Source organism: Pan paniscus, chromosome 4 (genome assembly GCF_029289425.2).
Source record: "Pan paniscus chromosome 4, NHGRI_mPanPan1-v2.0_pri, whole genome shotgun sequence".
NCBI classification, from domain to species: Eukaryota; Metazoa; Chordata; class Mammalia; order Primates; family Hominidae; genus Pan; species Pan paniscus.
Window position 1 is genome coordinate 20,819,393 of NC_073253.2, and position 15,305 is coordinate 20,834,697.

Sequence of the window (15,305 nt, forward strand, 5' to 3'; positions counted from 1 at the left end):
TTATGTATTTAATAAAGCTGGGTAGTGGTTCTAACTTACGTATTTAATGTCCTTCATTGTACGGTGATGTTCTTGTGACTGCCTGGAAAAGAATGATGACATTTTATTTAGTGTTTCTGCCAGATCAATCAATTCTATAAATGGCTTTCTAATGGGATACAATATATGCTTTTAATATTTTTCAATAACACTAAGAGATAACATTTATTGAGTTCTTTCTATGTGCTAGAGACTGTTCTATGTACTATCTATGGATTATCCCATGTAATCTTGGTAACAACCCTTTAATGTTCTCACTCTTTTACGGATGTAGTAGAGGTATATAAGGAGAAGGTTATAGAACTAGTAAGTAATGGAGCTGGGACTGAAACATAAGCAGTGTGTTTCTGGGTGCAGTGGCTCACGCCTGTAATCCCAGCACTTTGGGAGGCCGAGGCGGGCAGATCACGAGGTCAGGAGTTCAAGACAAGCCTGGCCAACATAGTGAAACCCCGTCTCTACTAAAAATACAAAAATTAGCCGGGTGTGGTGGCACGCTCCTGTAGTCCCAGCTACTGGGGGTGCTGAGGCAGGAGAATCGCTTGAACCCAGGAGGCAGAGGTTGCAGTGAGCCAAGACCATGCCATTGTACTCCAGCCTGGGTGACAGAGTCTGACTCTGTCTCAAAAAAGAAAAAAAGAAACATAAGCAGTGTGACTCCAGAGTTTGAACTCTGAACCTTTCCTACTCAAAATATAATCTTCAGGCCAGCAGTGTTACCATCACCCAGGAACTTGCTACAAATGCAGAATCTCAGAGCTGCTGAAAATCTGCATTTTTAACAATGTACTTAGGTGATTGGCACATGAAAAATTGAGAAGCACAGCCTGTAAACCACTATACTATTCTGCCCTTAAATTTAGAATTAAGTATCTTTTAAAATACATTTTTATTTTTCTGTATGATGCTGAATTCCTATTTGATGCTAATTTTGGAATTCCTGTCATATTTCAAGAGCATTATAATGAGATCTAGTAACTAAGCATAAGCAGGGATGCAAGGTAGTCACAATTTATCTTAAAATCAATTGTATAAAGAACAGAAAAAAAACATAAACAGAAAGCATTTATATAGAGGCAGGTAATTGTTCCAACATCTAAGACTTTCTTAAAATCCTAGTGTATCCCACTGTCTTTGAATGTAGATTCTGGAGACAGGCTGCCTGGTTTTGAATCTCACCTCCTATTTCTAGCTGTGGGATCTCAGGAAAATTATATAATTCTATACCTCAGCATCCTCAAATGAGGTCTAAAGCCACAGTCTACGGAATTGTTGTAAGGATTAAATTAGTTAATGCATATAAAGGATTTAGAAGGAAACCTCTAATGAGATAAGTGAATAAATATTAACTACTGTTGTTCTTACCTGTTATTTCCATCTTTGAATTGAATAGATTCACATCTCATACTTCTTGGCTATCTATTGGCAAGAAGTTGACAAATACTTTTTGTTAGCAGAGCTCACCACATAAAGGGATATCTTTGCTGTTAAGAGTCCAAACCACAAACCTCAGTTTTTGTATTTTCTGAAAACTGTCTTCCTGTGGCACTTTTTCTGTTTGTGAGTTCTGCTAAATGCCACTTGATTATGATAATTAACCAGTTAAGTTTAGTGCAATTAGTTCAGTGTTCAAAGTCAAAATGGAATGTGTTAACAGTATGTTGTAATTTTAAATATACATGCTTCTAAACTAAGTAAAAATAATGAGTATGTGAGTCCATTTGGTCAACCTCTTACATAAGTAATACAGAAAAATTAGATAAAGAATATTTGTTTAAAGGTTGAATGGTCTCAAATCTGGTTTGTTTCTTTCTGGATGAACATAATTCTGAAATGATCATGATAGTCTTTAGGGGAATAATGGTTTGGTGTACAAGTACTCACCTAACAACTTTTCAGAAATATACCTATGTGTGAAGTGAGTTGGCATGTTTTTGGAAAGTACCACTTTGAAAGCTGATTTGTAAAAGGAATTGAGATAACAATACTTAGTTAAAAGGATGCCCTGGGAAACTTTTCAATTGCCAAAGAGAGTTTAATTCACTAGGTCTGGGATGGGGCCCAGGTATCTGAATTTTTAACAAGTGTCCCTGGTATTTTGGCTTAAATTAGTTTTGGACTACACTTTGAAATACCCTGCAGTAAAGGTAAAGACATGTATTGAAATAAGCTTTTGTTGACTTCACATTCATTTTTGCAACATTGTCCTCTTTGATACTGTTTTTGTCCACCCTATGACCTGATTTTATCTATCCTTTGTCTCTTCCCACTCTGTTAGTAGCTCGCAACCATTCATTTTCTGGTTTTTTTCTTTTTTACATTTTCTTAAAAATATCTCTTCTGGATTTTTCAATCATAGCTTTACAGATGGTTCTATAAAATGATCATAAATGTCTCTTTTTAATCTAAAAATCTCTAAGCCAAACTATAGATGCTGAAATCAACTTAGAAGCTATAGGCAGTATTAAAAAGAAAAAAAAGAAAAAATGAAAAGGAATAGAATAGAAAATGTAAGAGCAAGTATTAAGGGTAAGTAATGCTTTGTGAAGCTTTCTTTTGAGATATGTGTGTACACACATATGTTAAATTGCTGTGCATCTTTTAAACCAGTGAGTCATTATCCAACAAATTGAACAAAATTTTTTTTTAAGAAGAGTTAAATTTTTTCTTTTAATTATAACTAAAATCTTGGTCATCTCATTTATTAGCTCTGTAACTTACATATTTAAGGAGATGTTAGTAGACAACTATTATAATTTATAAATGTAAGGTGCCATTATTGAGTAAATAGATTCTTCCATGAGTAGATGTCTCTTCTCTCACCAAGTAATGAAGCAGCAATGTAAGTTAGTTTAGTTTTATTAGTACATGTGTATTAGTCCACTTGCTGTTGCTCATAACAGAATACCTGAAACTGGACAATTTATAAAGAAAAGGAATGTATTTCTTGCAGTTCTGGAAACTGAGAAGTCCAGGGTCAAGGGGCCACATTTGGTTAGAGGCTTCTTGTTTGTGGGGACTCTCTACATAGAGTCCAGAGGTGATACAGGGTATCACATGGTGAGGTGGCTGAGCATGCTTGTTCAAATCTCTCATTCTCTTCTTATAAAGCCACCGTCCCACTCCCATTAATCTATTAACTCATTAATCTAGTAATCCATAATTCATGCATGGATTACTCCATTCATGAGGGCTTTGCTCTCATGACCCAATAACCTCTTAAAGGCCTCACCTCTTAATACTGCCACATTGAGGATTAAATTTCAACATCAGTGTTGGAGGGGACAAATATTCAAACCATAGCAACATGATACACTGCTATAAATGTTGATTCTCTTATTCACCCTTGTGTTTATTTTGTATGTATGTTAAGGTTTTTTTAAAGATTGAAAAATAATACTTTGTTATGATTGGCTACATCTTAGTCTCATGTACTATAGTGTGACATCTGAGCACTATCTTTTCTCATGCATTTCTCTCACATATCACCTTCCTCTGTATTCTGAACATTTCCACTTGTACGGCCTACTCAAAATCATTATGTCTAACACTAATTTGCTATGCCTTCTTACCACTATTTTCCTCCTAAGTTTTTAAAATCTATTCATAAGCTACCATTCTGTCATTCAGATTAAACATAAAGAATTTTCTTTGTAATAATTTATCCCTTACTGCATAAACTTCCTTATAGCCTCATCTTTCTACTCTGGTCTATCCTGGGGCCCTGGCCTGCAGAAATCCTTATGGGCAAACATAGTAGTCACCCACTCCTCAGCCAAAGGCCGGCATGTGTATGCAATGTATGGTATCTATGGCTGCCTTTAGCAAGACCAGAAAAGCCTTTGATATCAAATATGCATTGCATGGACAATGTCCACCTCTTTATTTTAGTCACTACTGTCATAATTGGTCTTCTTCCACGCTGATTTTTATTGCTCAGGGAGAACCATACTTTGGCTTTACTATTGCTAGTTTCTAATAATGTAATCCACCATCCTTTTGCCTCTTAACATGATTTTATAATTTTCACATGTGCCCTGTTTAGTTTCTCTGGTGAATTGGGCCTGAAGCCCAAGCTTGTTTGTGCCTGAACATGTAACAGCGGCCTAGTTTTCTCTGAGCTGTAACTGTCTGCCTCACTCAGTGGCCCCAAGCTATCTATCATATCCTGGAAAGTCATTTCAGATCTATCTTTTTTTTTTTTTTTTCGTCATGGCCACGTCCTCTTCCTATTTATCATCACCTTCATATCTACTAATTATCTTCCTAATTGATCTTCCTCTCTCTGTTGTCTCACCCCACACCAAACCATCTTAACACCTTGTTTTATAAATATTTATAAAACACTAGTCGTGTGCTGCCTTAGTAAAAAAACATTTTTGACTCCCTCTTATGTACAGGATAAAGTCCAAATATTTTCCTCCTAGAGAGAAAAAATAAAAAGGCCTTAAAATATCTGTCCATAGCATACCTCTTCAATTTTATCTTTCACTATTTTCATCCATGATTTTTCTGCTCTGGTTCTCCAAAACAGTTCCATTGATGCTCCAGGGATGTTCTCATCACTTTAATTACAAGGGCCCCCAGTTGATGGTAGTCCATGAAACTGGAGCAGGTAGCTGTGAATGGGGTTTAAGAGTGGGATCCCAGTACATAGAAATGTCAAGATGAGAACCAGAGCCGGGTATAGTAGCTCATACTTTTAATTCTAGCTATTTGTGAGGCTGAGGCAGGAGGATCGCTTGAGTTTAAAAAGTTCAAGGCTGCAGTGAGCTTATACTGGCACCACTGTACTCCAGCCTGGGTGACAAAGTAAGACTTTGTCTCTAAAAAGACAAGCTAACAAAAATTAATTTTAAAAAAATGAAGACATAATTATATATTGGCAATAATCAAGTTAGTAAGAGCTGAGGTTGTGAAACAGCAGGGAGATAAGCAGACTGACACATTATCTACTTCTAAAGTTAATGTCTGGGACTTCTTATGTCCTTTCTTTTTTTCTTTTCTTTTTTTTTTTTTTTTTTTTTTTTGAGATGGAGTCTTACACTGTCACCCTGGCTGGAGTACAACGGCACGATCTTGGCTCACCGCAACCTCCCCCTCCTGGGTTCACGCGATGCTCCTGCCTCAGCCTCCTGAGTAGCTGGGATTACAGGCACACACCAACACACCCGACTAATTTTTTGTATTTTTAGTGGAGATGGGGTTTCAGTATGTTGGCCAGACTGGTCTCGAACTCCTGATCTTGTGATCCTCCCACCTCAGCCTCCCAAAGTGCTGGGATTACAGGCATGAGCCACCACGCCCGGCCATCCTTTCTGTACTAGTTGTGGATCGTTCCTCAAGTTGGAGAGGGCTTGAACCTATGTATAGTGAGAGATTAAAATGTCTCCAACTGTGGGGCCTGTGAAGCTATGGATATTGGAAGATCACTGGCTCCCAACCTTTAGGAAATCCTTTGCCTTCCTTTTTCTTGAGGCTTGCCTTTCCTATCTCCATCTGCCCATAGGGAGCTCCCTGCTGCAAGACTGCTAGATTATTTGATACTTGTATCACTCAGTTGATACACCATTAGCTAATGCCTTGTAATATTTATGAGGACTAAGGTCTGATTTTTTTTATCTTGCCCAAATTTCTAAGAGGTCTGGGGAGTCATGCCCTACAAACCAGAAATTCTTATCAGATGGGTTTTATTTAACTCTATATATCATGACTTTCCAATCTGACTCTGGATAACATTACAAGAAAAGAAAGAAAAGCAAAATATTTTACCCCAAAACATGTTTCCCTGCCATATTTTAAATGGCCCTGCAAGGCCTTTCTTTGTGGGGGAATATCTGCATCTGTAAAGAATCTCTATTAACATAGCTAGATCTTTTTCTTCCAGGCCCTCCCAATCCTGAAGAGATTAACTAAAAGTCTAGCACCTTTTAAAGATCTGAATAGGAAACATTTGTCATTTGTTGACTCTAACAGCAGCCACTGTAAAATTTCCAAAAGAGGCTGGGCCTGGTGGCTCACACCTGTAACCTCAGCACTTTGTGAGGCCTCCGCAGGTGGATCACTTGAGGTCAGGAATTTGAGACCAGCCAGGCCAACATGGTGAAACTCTGTCTCTACTCAAAATACAAAAAATTAGCCGGGCATGGTGGCACATGCCTGTAGTCCCAGCTACTAGGGAGGCTGAAACAGGAGAATTGCTTGAACCTGGGAGGTGAAGGTTGCAGTGAGCCGAGATTGTGCCACTGTACTCAAGCCTGGATGACAGAGTGAGACTCCCTCTCAAAAAAAAAAAAAAAAAAAACACTTAAAAAGAACCTTGGTCTCCATAATCTTTTATCTTAACCTGAACATTTCCTTTCTATCAATCCCAGGTCTTTAGACAAACTCAACCAATTGTCACCAGAAAATGTGTAAATTTACCTATAACCTGGAACAACCGCCCCAACCCCCCCAAGCTTTGAGTTGTCCTGCTTTTCTGAACCAAACCAATGTATTTCATAGATGCATTTGATTGATGTCTCATTTCTCCCTAAAATATATGAAACCAAGCGGTACCCTGACCACCTTGGGCACATGTTCTCAGGACCTCCTGAGAGCTGTGCCATGGGCCGTGGTCACTCATATTTGGCTCAGAATAAATCTCTTCAAATGTTTTACAGAGTTTGATTCTTTTCGCCAACACTTATTATATTGTTCTTATTCATTTTTTACTTCTTAGGTGTCAAAAGTGAGACACTCATCATATCAAACAAAAATCGATTATAAAGAATTAAAATTCCCTTTCTGCTGTCCCTTTTTAATTGTATCACCCACAGATAAGCACTGCTAATAGTTTAGTGTGTATTCTTTATTTTATGGGATAGTTTGTTTTTTCAAAAATATCCTGTATTATGCTGTATATATAGTTCTACAATTTTTTAAATGAAATAATATAATATTCTGGAAATCTTTCCATGTCATGCCATAGAAAGGTAGATTATAATTTTTAATGAATTGCAGATTTTTCATTTTTGAGTGAAGTATTATTTAACAGTTATATATAAATAAACCAGAATAGGTTTAGGTTGACCTATACTGTGTACTTCTAAATTGTGACATGGTTCATATGTGAGTCTCCAGTGTAATGAATGAAGCTCATACTTTAACATGTGGCTAAATTGCCAATAGCCCATTTTTCTTTTTTAGATCCTTTCCAGAAGGATTGTAAGGTAAAACATCTTTTTCAAGAACAACATGAAGGGTGCTTACTGATAAAGTGAATACACTCAGACATGAGCAGTTAGGTACAGCTAACTCCTTCAGGTTTGGGTGATGGTGGTAGCAGAAGTACTTAATGCTGCCAGCCCTGCTGGCCAGTTGATGTGCCCGTGCCCTGGTCAGTTGATTGCACATTTCCCCGTCTTTATTTACTCTTGCCATAGAGTGAATATAGTCCAAACTTGGTTTTTTTGTGGGGCTTTTTTTTTTTTTAAGAGATTGAGTCTCACTATGTTGCCCAGGCTAGAATACAGTGGCTTTTCACAGGCACACTACTAGCACACCACAGGCTTGAACTCTTGGGCTCAAGCAATGCTCCCACCTCAGTCTCATAGTAGCTGGAACTACAGGCACATGCCATTGTGCCCGGCCACTAAAAAGGTTTTGTTTATCATGTATCATATGGTATAAAACTACAACTACTTATTTATTTTATTACTGGATAATGTATTTTTATTTTATAATAATCGTTTTTAGCAACAGTGATAACAAAACAAAATATCAGTGTACATTTATCAGACAATACTGAATTTCCTTGATTTGCTGGAAATAATTCACGTATAACTCTCATAAAATGTTTGTTGACATTTACCATCCACCATGATGACTCTGTAATGGTATAACTGACCACATGAAAACAAGACTTAAATCTGTGAAAGAGGCAGCAACATCTAATACACAGTTTTATTTTAAGACCACATCTAAAAATATTACCTTTTAATACTTAGCCACAGAAGGTACATTTGTATACCACTCTGTCAGGCATGACTTTTCATTTAGATCAAGTGACTGTTCTGAATTAATTTCTTTTATTTTTAGTTTCAAGTTTTCTTGTGCATGTATGAAAAGTGAAACAGTAGCTGTTAATGTATTCACTCCATTAGAAGAACTTCAATCATTAAATTATGCCAGTTGTACGTCAGTATTACTGGATACTTCTAATTGTAGAAAATCAATTAATTCCAATAAGAATGGTTCAAATTTCTTATCTAATTCCTTAAATCAAAGTAAACCATTTGAAAGTTCATTCTGTTGAAGTTGAAACACTTGACAGTATTGTGAATATTATTGTAAATTAAGTTACAAACTGCAACATCAATGATAAAATTATTTTCTCTTGGTACTATTAAAAATATATTGTTGTGGAACACAACATCATATAAATGCCTTCTTTTAGCAAATTTAGAACCTGTAGGGAAGACTATACTTGAAATATGTTGTAATGCACACAGTAATTTGTAATTACATCCCCAAAATCTGCAATATTCTACCAATCCAAATGGAAGATGTAGTTGTCAAGTACAAATATGATTATACATATACAAGGTAAACAGCCTATAAATGTTCATGATTAGACTGAAGTTGAATAAAACAAAAATAACTAAGTATGACATGGTAATATTCATGGTGGCTGGCAGTAATGCACGATATACATGGTGGCCATTGATGGGGTGGGTCAATACTTGGGTGGTACTCAAATTTGCTTCCCCATGAAAGTACAGAGAATAGTTTAAATTAGAATCTTAGCTTTGGGTGCTGATGGTGAAGTCAAGTAATTTTTCTCTGATTTGTCCTTGGAAGGAAGTCTTCATTTCTGGTTTACAAGACTGGTGTATTGGTTTATACTACAGGGGCAGGTCCATTTGAGTATTTTATTTTTGATTGAGGAGGTGGCTGGTATGAGGATTAAAATTGTCGTGAAGTATAGTACGGATGCTACTTGTCCGATGGTAGTGAAGGGGTAGTTCACTGGTTGTCCTCCAATTCAGGTTAGGGTAAGAAGGTCTGTGGCTAGGAATCAATATAGGAATTGGCTTAATGGGTGAAATATTATGCTTTGTTGTTTGGATATGTGGAGTATAGGAATTGCTGCTAGGATGAGGATGGATAGTAGAAGGGCTAGAACGCCTCCTAGTTTATTGGGAATGGATCGGAGAATTGCGTAGGCGAATAGGAAATATCATTCGGGTTTGATGTGGGGTGGGGTGTTTAGGGGGTTAGTCAGGGTGTAGTTGTCTGGGTCGCCCAGGAGATCTGGTGAGAATAGTACTAGTGTTAATAGGGTGAGGAGGAAAAGGAATAGGCCTAGGATGTCTTTGGTTGTGTAGTAAGGATGGAAGGTAATTTTGTCGGAATGGGAGGGGATGCCTAAGGGATTGTTTGATCCTATTTCGTGTAGGAATAGAAGGTGTAGGGTTGTTAAGGCTGTAATAATAAAGGGCAGAATGAAGTGGAAGGTAAAGAATCGTGTGAGGGTGGGTCTATCTACTGAGTAGCCGCCTCAGACTCATTGGACTAGGTCTGTTCCGATGTATGGAATGGCGGACAATAGATTCGTAATTACCGTGGCTCCTCAGAAGAATATTTGGCCTCATGGGAGGACATAGCCTATGAAGGCTGTTGCTATGGTTGTGAATAAGAGGATAATACCAATGTTTCAGGTTTCTAGGTAGAGGAATGAGCCATAGTATAAGCCTCAGCCGATGTGTAGGAAGAGGCAGATGAAGAATATTGAGGCACCGTTAGCGTGGAGGTAGCGGATGATTCAGCCATGGTTTACGTCTCGGGTGATGTGGGCGATTGATGAGAAGGCGGTTGAAGCATCTGGTGAGTAGTGTATGGCTAGGAATAGTTCTGTGATAATTTGAAGGGTTAGGCAGGCGCCAAGAAGTGAGCCGAAGTTTCATCATGTGGAGATGTTAGATGGAGTGGGGAGATCAATAAATGAGTGGTTAATTAATTTTATTAACAAGTTGGTTTTGCGTGTTGGGGTCATTAGTGTTCTTATAGTTGAAATACAACGATGGTTTTTCATATCATTGGTCGTGGTTGTAGTCCGTGCGAGAATAATGACATATGCTTTATTTTTGTTAAGTGTGGTTTTAGTAATGGGGTTTGTGGGGTTTTCTTCTAAGCCTTCTCCTATTTATGGGGGCTTAGTGTTGATTGTTAGTGGTGTGGTTGGGTGTATCATTATTTTAAATTATGGGGGAGGTTATATAGGTTTAATGGTTTTTAAAATTTATTTAGGGGATATAATGGTTGTTTTTGGGTACACTACGGCAATAGCTATTGAGGAGTATCCTGAGGCATGGGGGTCAGGGATTGAGGTCTTGGTAAGTGTTTTAGTGGGATTAGCAATAGAAGTGGGGTTAGTGTTATGGGTAAAAGAATATGATGGGGTGGTGATTGTGGTGAATTTTAATAGTGTAGGAAGTTGAATAATTTATGAAGGGGAGGGGCCAGCGTTGATTCGGGAGGATCCTATTGGTGCAGGGGCTTTATACGACTACGGGCGTTGATTGGTGGTAGTTACTGGTTGAACCTTGTTTGTTGGTGTATATATTGTAATTGAGATTGCTCGGGGTAACAGGTTATGTGATTAGGAGGAGGGTTAGGAGGAGTGGGAAGAAGAAAGAGAGGAAGTAAAGTTTGATTATGCCTTTTTGAGTTGAGGTGATGATGGAGGTGGAGGTTTGGTACTGTGAGATTGTTTTAGGTATTAGTTTTTCTAGTCAAGTTAGGTCTAATAAAAGTAGGGATAAATTTTGGCTTATGGGAAGGCTTAGGTGGGGGATTGTGTGGTGAATAATATAGGGATAGAATCCGAGTATGTTGGAAAAGTGAAATGTACACAGTGGGTTTTTTATTTTGAGTTTGTTGGTTAAGTAGTTGAGGTCTAGGGCTGTCAGAAGTCCTAGGAAGGTGATGCCTAGGGCTGTGAGTTTTAAGTGAAGTGGGATTGTCATTTGGGGGATGGATATGGGGAAAATGTTGCTGGTGATGAGAAATCCTGCGAATAGGCTTCCGATTGTTAGGCGTTTGATGGGGTTTAGCAGGGTAGGGTTGTTTTCATTGATGTTGGTTAGGGTTGGGAAACGAGGTTGGCCTGTTAGGGTGAGGAGAATTATTCGAGTGCTATTGGCGCTTGTTAGGGAAGTGGCGATGAGAGTAATAGATAGGGCTCAGGCATTGGTGTATGATATGTTTGCGGTTTTGATGATGAGGTCTTTGGAATAGAAGCCCATGAGGAAGGGCATTCCTGCAAGTGCCAGGCTGCCAATGGTGAGGGAGGTTGAAGTGAGGGGTATAATTTTGAGTAGTCCTCCTATTTTTCGAATGTCTTGTTCATTGTTGAGGTTATGAATAATGGATCCGGAGCATATAAATAATATGGCTTTGAAGAAAGCATGGGTACAGATGTGTAGGAATGCTAGGTATGGTTGGTTGATGCCGATTGTGACTACCATGAGTCCTAATTGGCTTGAAGTAGAGAAGGCTACGATTTTTTTGATGTCATTTTGTGTAAGAGCACAGACTGCTGCGAATAGGGTGGTGGTGGCGCCTAGGCATAGTGTGAGAGTTTGGATTGGTGGGTTATTTTCTGCTAAGGGGTGGAAGTGGATGAGTAGAAAGACCCCAGCTACAACTATGGTGCTTGAGTGAAGTAGGGCTGAGACAGGGGTAGGGCCTTCTATGGCTGAGGGGAGTCAGGGATGAAGACCTAATTGAGCTGATTTTCCTGCTGCTGCTAAGAGGAAACCTAGTAGTGGAATAAAGTCGGGGTTAGTGTTTAGGAGGAGTATTTGTTGTGGTTCTCATGAGTTGGAGTGTAGGAGGAATCATGCTAGGGCTAGGATGAAGCCAATGTCGCCAATACGGTTGTATAGGAGTGCTTGGATGGCTGCTGTGTTGGCATCTGTTCGAGCATACCATCAACCGATGAGTACGAAAGACATGATTCCTACACCCTCTCAGCCGATGAAGAGTTGAAATAGGTTGTTGGCGGTGACTAGAATTAGTATGGTGATTAGGAAAATAAGTAGATATTTGAAAAATTGATTAATGTTTGGGTCTGAGTATGACACTATGCACTTTCTTTTTGGATTTTAGAAATGTCTGAGACTTTGTAAATCAACTTAAGTGTCCCATCATGGTATTAAACATTTTTGTAAAAATGTCCTCTAAATTTTGGCCGCAGTTTCTTCAGAATCCATTAGAAATATTTAGTCAAAGCATTCAACAAATGGAGGGCAAAATATTCAGCTTATGTTAAGCTTTTAAGGAATTGCAATTATTGAAAACAAACCTTGCAAATGGGAGGATATTGAAATATATCCTCATGAAATCAAAGGGACAATTGAACAATGATAAGCACTCAAATTACATGCAAGATTTAATTGTGAAATTCCCAATTATGCTTTGAAATGCCCAAGACTTATGTGGAAAATCTTTTGATAGAGATGAAGTTTTCTATTGGATACATTTACATTCTGATCCAGAATGATGTTAAACTGAGAAAGGTTATGGTTTTGCAGCACTTAAATTTAGCAAACCGTTCAAAATAATCATTAACATTTATTTGATGAGTTTTGTCTTTTAAAATTTTTGGTCAAAGAAATGCAATCTGCATGGAGGCAAAAAAAATAGTACCTGTAAAAATATTTGAGCTAAAATATTTATGTATTTCATTACTAAAAATTAAAATTGAGAATGTACTTCATCTAGCAAAATTTACTCTGAACTTAATAAATTTACCAGGTAGCTTATCACCTGAGAGAGAGTATTTTCTCAATTAAAAATATTATAATCTATATAGAAGAGTCTATTCATGGTATGAACAATTTAAAATTTGCTAACTATAAAATGAAACTTGGAAAAATATAAAAAGAATACAGTCATATTTTTAAAATGCATTTTTCAAGAAATATCTGTGGATGACAGATACAGCTAAGAAACTCATTAAACTATGCAAAAATATATCAAGAATCATTATTTATTTTTCAAGCAATATAAAGATGTTTTTGCTTTTGAAAGCAAAGATATAAATTTTTTGAAAGAATATTATTTTTAAAAATAGTGTTTCAATGTAATTAGTTTATAGGTCAGCAATTATATAAAGCTGTTTAACTGGTTAGTAATATGTGTTTCAAAAATTATATAATTTTAATAATTTTTGGTACCTGCTTTTTAATCTCAAAAAAGTCCTGATTTGGATGATAATTTGTATGGACATTTTATGTAAATATGCTTCATTCCCTTCTTCTCACATTCAGTTTCCCCTTTTCTAAGTGCTTCCTAGATATATTTCTTGTATTTCAAAGTCATTATTCTAAAATGAACATACCACCTCAGTGTCCATTAACACATTAATGGATTAAGAAAATATGGTATATATACACAATGGAATACTATTCAGCCTTAGAAAAGGAAATTCTGTCATTTGCAACAATATGGATGAACCTGGAGGACATTACACTAAGTGAAATAAGCCAGGAACAGAAAGATAGATATGGCATGTTCTCACTTATATGTGGAATCTCAAACAATTGAACTGATAGAAGCAGACAGTAGAATGATGTTTACAAGAGCCTGGGGAATGGGGAGAATGGAGAGATATGGGTCAAAGGATAAAGTTTCATTTAGACAGGAAGAATAAATGATAAGTATTTTAGGCAATGGATATGTTAATTAGCTTGATTCAATCTTTCCACACTGTATACGTATGTCATAAAATCACTTTGTAGCCCATAAATATATTTAATTATAATTTATCAATTAAAAATAATTTTAAAAGTAAAATGAAATGAGCACACTATTTCCCCACTACAAACTACCTTCTTCTGATTTTCTCTTGAGTCTAACTTTATTCCCAGTCAGAGTTAAAATTTTGCAGCCAGGTGCGGTGGCTCAGGCATGTAATCCCAGCAGTTTGGGAGGCTGACGGGGGTGGATCACTTGAGGTCAGGAGTTTGAGACCAGCCTGGCCAACATAGTGAAACCCCATCTCTGCTAAAAATACAAAAATTAGCCAGATATGGTGGTGGGCGCCTGTAATCCCAGCTATCCAGGAGGCTGAGGCAGGAGAATTGCCTCAACCTGGGAGGCAGAGGTTGCGGTGAGCTGAGATTGCACCACTGCACCCAGCCTGGGCAACAAAAGGAGATTCTGTCTCAAAAAAAAAAAAAAAAAAGGAATTAAAATCCTGCTATAAACATGGATTTTTTTCCCCTATGTTTTAGAAAGATCATTCTGGCAGCAGATAGAGAATGAGTTAGAAGGTGATGATGCAAAAAAACAGGGAGAGACCAGGCATGGTGGCTCACACCTATAATCCCAACACTTTGGCATGCCAAAGCAGGAGGATCCCTTGGGCCAGGAGTTCGAGACCAGCTTGGACAACAGTGTGAGACCTCATCTCTACCAAAAAAAAAAAAAGGAAAGCAAGAAAGAGAGAGAAAGAGAGACAGGAAAGAAAGAGAGAGAGAGAGAAAGAGAGAGAGAGAAAAGAAAAGAAAAGAAGGGAGGGAGGGAAGGGAAGGATGGAAGGAAAAGAAAAGAAAAGAGAAAATAAAAGAAAGATTTAGAAAACTGCTGCACTAATCCAGATGATGGGGTTTGAACCCTGCACAGGGATAAGTTGAACCTAAAGCTGCCTTCTTACATATTTTAAATTCGGTTTCCTCATACGTAGTGAACAGTAACCTAACTGGATATGTAAACAGACTCTAACCTACTCTTGTAACAAGTAGCCTAGCCCAGGAGCAGTTGCTCGTGCCTGTAATCCCAGCATTTTGGGAGGCTGAAGCAAGAGGTTCGCTTGAAGCCAGAAGTTAGAGACCAGTCACGGCAATGTAGGGATACCTCATCTCCATCACACACAAACACACACACACACACACACACACTCAAAAATAAGGCATGGTGGCTCATGCCGGTAGTCGATACCTCATCTCCATCACACACACACACACACACACACACACACACACACACACACACACACTCAAAAATAAGGCATGGTGGCTCATGCCAGTAGTCGATACCTCATCTCCATCACACACACACAGATTCAAAAATTAGGCATGGTGGCTCATGCCGGTAGTCACAGCTACTTGGGAGACTGAGGTGGGAGGATCCCTTGAGCCCAGGAGGTCAAGGCTGCAGTAGGCTATGATCATGCCATTCCAGCCTGGGTGACAGAATGAGACCTTGTCTGCAAAAAA

At 38.0% G+C, this 15,305-nt stretch overlaps 1 protein-coding gene and 1 pseudogene across 15 annotated transcripts in view; one reads left to right on the plus strand and one right to left on the minus strand.

The window, feature by feature from the left end:
- Positions 1–15,305, plus strand: part of KIAA0825 (KIAA0825 ortholog) — a 462,297-nt gene that overhangs the window by 38,833 nt on the left and 408,159 nt on the right. The gene's annotated exons all lie outside the window — the stretch shown is intronic.
- On the minus strand, positions 408–14,948 carry LOC129397872 (NADH-ubiquinone oxidoreductase chain 5-like; annotated as a pseudogene).